The 6120-nt window shown below is 44.6% G+C and overlaps 1 protein-coding gene across 9 annotated transcripts in view; it reads left to right on the forward strand.

The window, feature by feature from the left end:
• Unc13b (unc-13 homolog B) overlaps positions 1-6120 on the forward strand; it is a 189204-nt gene that overhangs the window by 130111 nt on the left and 52973 nt on the right. For 4 of the 9 annotated variants that reach the window (XM_029476015.1, XM_029476014.1, XM_029476016.1 and 1 more), the window contains exon 1: positions 3944-4362. The exons of the other annotated variants lie outside the window; for them this stretch is intronic. The gene's annotated coding sequence lies outside the window, so the exon portion shown is untranslated. Of the gene's footprint in view, positions 1-3943; positions 4363-6120 lie in introns of those variants that run through there. 9 annotated transcript variants of the gene reach the window in all.

Genomic DNA, 6120 nt, shown 5'->3' on the forward strand with positions numbered 1-6120 from the left:
TAGTCGTGGCTGTCCTGGAACTCACTCTGTAGCCCAGGCTGGCCTCGAACTCAGAAATCTGCCTGCCTCTGCCTCCCGAGTGCTGGGATTAAAGGTGTGCGCCACCACGCCCGGCTTAGTTGTTTCTGATATCTAGCTTTCCCTCCCTTCCTCCCTCCTTTCTTCCCTTTGTGTGTGTGTATGTGTGAATGAGCGGGGGGGGGGGAGTGAGAGCACAAGCAGTTGATTGATTTAGAATGGTTATTTGAGGGAGAGTTATGTCTGGTGAGGCCCTTCTCAATCACCCTGTGATGCTATGTAATTAGTTTAGTTGAAGATTTTGTGCACCAGGTGGTCTTCTGACTAAGCCATCCATTCAGCTCCTCTTTAGAGCTCCTGCCACTGAACCTTCCTTCAACTCTGCGTGAGTGTCAGTGTCTCGTTTTAATTTCCATCTTGACTCATCTGTCTCTAGGCGAAAATCCCTGCAAAGATTTAAATTGGGAACCAGACCTTGAGAATGTCTGTTGAAAGTATCTCACAGTTTCTAGACAAATGCCTTTCCCTTCTTAACCCAGATCTGTTTTCCTAGCTCTGTCCAGCTAACTCCTGAGAAGGCTAGCTTTGAGGACGTTTAACAGCTGAGGTGGGTACTGAGCTATTTCTTACTCAAAGAAAGGACGTCATCTTCTTAGCCTACCTAAGATTGTTGAGGGGTCAGTTCCACTGTGACAAAGGAAGCTCTACTGTTGCTCACATAGCCAAGGAAACAGAAATGTGCTGCCCATGCAGAGGAGGTGTAATTATTCTGTGGTCATATGATGTCTGAAACTAAGCCCTGTAAGATTATAGCTGAAGGAGCCTCCCCTTTGTCACCAGAGCTTATGCTGATTGCTCTTTACCACATTTTATCTTCTGTATTAGTTATTCCATTGCTGAAACAAAATACTTGACCAAACAATCAGCTTCTAGAGGATTGATTTATTTTGACCCAGTTTGAGGTTACAGTCTAACATAAAGTGAAAGGCATGGTGGCAAGGGCATGGGCTGGTCACATCCAGCTAGCAGGCAGAGAGGGTCTGGGACTGCAGACCATGCAATGGTAGCATTCAGGACAGGCCTTCCTACCATAAAAATGCCTTCTCAGACAGGCCCGGAGGTAATGCCATCCAGATGATTCTAAATGCTACCAAGTTGACAAGACTAACACTAGCATGTCCTCCTCGCTCTTGCTTAAGCATGGGGCGGGCAGTGGTTAGCACAAGAATAGTTTGTAGTCAGAGACAGGAACACTAACCTGAAATTTGAAGGCTCTAATGGGAGATAACAAACTTTGTTGTGCTTCCTGATGTCTTAAACACCTCTCCCATCTTCTGAGACATTGTTTTCTACAAAACCAAAGCTTCTCAGGAGATGGGCTGGGTGCATTTGGACAGATGGACAAGACAGGGCCCATTAGCCTTTGTAACACTGCCTGAGGCCTTGGCCAGGCCAGGTCCTGGAGCCCTGCTGGCGGCGAATGGGGCATGAAGAGGATAGTGTCCTGTAATGTCCAGACTCTGAGAATCTTCCTTGTTCTTGATACTGTGAGCTTTTCCTCAATTTAGAATGCCTGGACCTCGTAAGGACAGTTACCATTCTTTATGTTTGGCTGCAGAGCTGTGAAAGGAATTGTGATTTAATCAGCCTTCCCTCTATTTGTGTTAAACCCTATACCTCTCCTGGCTTAAGCCTGGGAAACTCCACAGTAAATTGGCTGTGATTTCACTGAAATTTGACAGTTTTCAAGTTATTTTCTTCCTCTGTATTTAGATGTGGCTCTAGTCGTGCTGTCAGCCCTTATCTCTTCTGTCGTCGAGCCAGCTCCCAACTGGGTTAGGAGGTATCCGCACTGCTGTCAGCACTGGCTGCATAATGAGGTGGATGGTTAAGAAATGGCTTGTTTAGCATCTTTTAGAATCTAATTTTTCTGCCTTGACTGAGGGGGAAGCAATGTTATTGGAAGAAGGCAGCAAGGAGGCAAATGCTGGCTCCAAAGCCAGCCCTTTCTCCCTGGGATCTTGGATAAGATATGGGAATCATGACTGATTTAAAATCTTGTTTCGAGCCAGACATGATGGCTCAGGAACATGTAATCTTAGCACTAGGAGGCTGAAGCAGGAGGATCACTGCAAGTTCAAGGCTAGCCTTCCTACAGAGTAAGAAACTGCCTCAAAAAGCCAAAATTAAATTAATAAAAGCGTTGACAGTGACAGATCTTGGGATAGTCCCTATTGACATATGCTACCTGGTTTCTGGGCTAGATGGGCGAGACTCTTCTGTGGATTGTCACAGGTATGTAATGCTGAATCAATGAAGTTTGCCTCCTCAAATTTTCTCTGAGACCTGAAGAAGAGGATGGCTTTTCTCATTGTGCCAGGCTAAGGGAAGGCAGAAGAGAAGCAGAGTGACTGGGTTGTCACTGTAGTTCAGGGCTAGGCACAGCAAACAGTGTTTCCCCATCTTTTTGGTGGTTGCAGAGTGGACGAAGGCAATGTTTCATGCACCTGGTTCTCTGTGTCCCAGAGCTTCACTGATACCTAGGTTAAACTAGGTTAAATTATGTTACAGCAATCGATTTGAGTGTTCTTTGAAGATAAAGATACTTGATTTCCTAGTACATCCTACCCAGACTGGAAGCATTGTTGGGATTAGGACAGCATAAGAACCGCTGAACTAGAAAATCTCCATAGAGATGGGGCTGCTGTTGGTGCAGGCAAGCTGGATATTGGGGACCACGAAAATAGAACTCTACACCTCAGACAGCTTTTGATGGATGTTATATCAATCTGGATTGCCAAGTTCAAAATTCTGGATTCTAAATTAGTCTTTGGTCTTGATTGCTGTAATTGAGAGTTCATTTTGCTTTACTCAGTTTCCCCTACTCCCTGGTCACTGTATTGACATAGCCTAAAGGAATTCTTTTATAGTAGCTGTAGTAGCTAATTTTGTGTCAATTTGACACAACTGGAGTTATCACTGTGAAAGGAGCTTCAGTTGAGGAAATGCCTCCACAAGATCCAGCTGTAAGGCATTTTCTCAGTTAGTGATCAAGGAGGAGGTCCTCTTGTGGTTGGTACCATCCCTGGGCTGGTTCTTGGGTTCTATAAGAGAGCAGGCTAAGCAGGCCAGGGGAAGCAAGCCAGTAAGTAACATCCCTCCATGGACTCTACATCAGCTCCTGCTTCCTGACCTGCTTGAGTTCCAGTACTGCATCCTTTGGTGATGAACAGTAATGTGGAAAGTATAAGCTGAATAAACCCTTTCCTCCCCAACCTGCTTCTTGGTCATGATGTTTGTGCAGGAATAGAAACCCTGACTAAGACAGTAGCTGTTCAAAGAAACTGTTTGAGGGTGTGGATTGGGAGAAAATGGCACCATTTGGTATGAACTGCACTTGGTCACTGTCTCTGTCCTTCAGCTTCTCTTCTCTAAAGGCTGATGTAGTGAACCAACCTAGAGCTTATTTTAGTGGAAGAGAAAACTGTCTTTGCATTGTGCTCTAGCAGTTTCTTCCCGTATTCTGAGTTCCCCCTGAGATTTGGAGCTCCTCAAAGTATAGGGCTCTGTGCCACATCTTTCTTAAGTCTATAGCTTAGACAGGAGGGGGGTATATAGATAGAAGAGAAGGAAGAAAGAGAGGGAGGAGAGAAGGAAGAAAATGGGGGAGGGGAGAGAGAGTAAGATTTATATTTAGCAAGAGAGAGAGACACTCACCAAGGGTGTGTGAGTGAGCTTGCTGGCAGGATTGTGTGTGCGTGAGTGTGCTGGGAAGGGGGTGTGTGCCAGCAGCGTGTGAGGAGGGCTGGTGCCCTATGGGAGAGTGCAGGCAGGCAGGAAGCAGCTGGAGAGGAGGAGGAGCAGAAGCGGAGCCGGAGCTGCCCTGCTTTCCTCTCAGACTCAGAGCTGAAAGGATTGAGTTAGAATTCCACATCCAGTCGAAGTTTGGCTGCTGTTGCCTTCAGCAGCCTGGTCTTCAGAATCACCCCTCAGCAGAGAGGTGCGGACCAGACTGGATTCCTAGATTTGCAGCTACCAGACTCCTGCCCCGCCTTCTCTGAGGGGATTTCTGTGCTAGGCATTGTTCCTATCATCAACTTTGCACGGAGGAGCCAGCCAGCTGGGTGCAACTGAGAATAATAGCTCCTTGGCTGTTTGTGGCTTAGGCAGACGGCTGTGCTGTGGCTCAGAAAGTTCATCCTGTGGCTTCTCTGTCAGTCTAAGGCGTGCTTCTGAATGGATTACTTCTTAAAGGCAGCATTGGCATTCTAAAACTTGAAAATTTGTGGCTTTAATTTTTTTCCCTTTTCATTTCCTTAACCTTATTTTGGTTTCAGCAACAAGGTAAGTGATGCTGAATGTATGATTGACTCTGAACGACAGACAAGCGGGGACAAAAGCAAGCTTTTGTGGGTGGAATGTGGAACAGCTACATTAATTATGTAACTGCTTGAGCCAAGTTGCTGGTGGGGGTCATTATAATGAGTGAATAAGAGCATACTCAGCACTGGGGCTGGAATCCTCACATGCACGTGTCTGTGTGCTGGTAATCTGGCCATTCAGTCGTCCTGGGCACGCTGCTGTATGTCTACAACTAACCTATCCAGCCCATTGAATGTCTGCATAGTTTCTGTCTTGATATGTCTATGTGTATTTATATATAACTTACCTACCTGTCCTCAACTATTTATACATTGCATATAGACAACCTTTTTATTCCTCTTATATGAGTACATATAAGCTGTCTCTGTGTACATCATATACAGAGATCATCTGTCCCTCCATGCAGTTAGACATGGACTTAGGTAACCTTCCTGCTTTTAGGTATATTCGGAAACCTTTCAGTCTTTCCTCTGTACATGTGTGGGGCTGTATTTTCCTGTCTGAAGTGTACATGCCTCTCATGTGTGCAAGTGCCATGTAAACATAAATGTCCATTCTGAGCTTTCCCAGCCTTGAGCGTGTGTACACATGCAGATAATTGTCTATTTATGTGTATAGTGAAAGAGCCCTAACTTTGTAAATTGAAAACGTACTTAATACTAACTACTCTTTCTCAGGGACCTTGTTCAAGTCTAACTCACCCTTTCTAAGTCCTATTTCTGTCTTCTATGAAATCAAAGTAATTCTTCTTGGCTTATAGAGTTGCAATAATAAGTAAAAATCATACAAACTGAAAATTTAAAATAAACAAATCTTTTGCCATCATTATTTGCTCCTTTAGTGGACCTTGCATCTAGCTGCATTGAGATTGCACTCTTATTCATGCAAGGTCTTCAAACCTTCCATGTGAATGGGTCGCTTCTGTTGAAGTAACCATGTTTGTCTTGTAGTTTTGCCCAGAATGTTGGAAAGAAGCTACACAGAGCTGCAGGATATTGAGAAATGGTTGGATTGAGAAGGAAAAAAGGTCTCATCTTCTGCAGTTAGGAGTGGGTCTTTGGTTCTTTACAGCCTTAAAGAGGATTGAACTGTCCACAAACAGAAATGAGCTACTTCCAATTAAGATCAGAGTAAACAGGTAAAAAAAGATGAGCAAACTAACAGAGCAGTTTGCTGTCACTAAGATAATACTGCTACTGCTCTCTGCACAGAGCACCTGCTATCAGGGTTTGAAGGCTACTTAGGATATTCCCTACCTCATATTTCTAGATCCATGTTGTCCATTATGGTAGCTACTGGCCACGTGTGACTGTTTATTCTACTTTGGTTTTTTGTTTGTTTGTTTGTTTGTTTTTAAACAGAGACTCATTAGCTCAGATTGACCTTGAAGTGTCTACATAGCTGAAGATGACTTTGAAATCTTGCTCCCCTATCTTCACCTCCCAAGTATTGGGAGTGGGCCAATGAGTTGGCTCTGTGGGAAGAAGCACTTGCATTCATGTCTAATGGCCTAATGATCTGGTCCCCAGATCCTACAAAGTGAGAACCAAATCCCACTTGAACCATGGCACATGTATATTCTCTCTCTCTCTCTCTCTCTCTCTCTCTCTCTCTCTCTCTCTCTCACACACACACACACACACACACACACACACACTTGGATTACAGGCAGGTGCTACTATGCCCAGCCAGTTGAGATGTGCTGGATATAATATATGT

This window comes from Mus caroli, chromosome 4, assembly GCF_900094665.2.
Source record: "Mus caroli chromosome 4, CAROLI_EIJ_v1.1, whole genome shotgun sequence".
Lineage (NCBI taxonomy): Eukaryota > Metazoa > Chordata > Mammalia > Rodentia > Muridae > Mus > Mus caroli.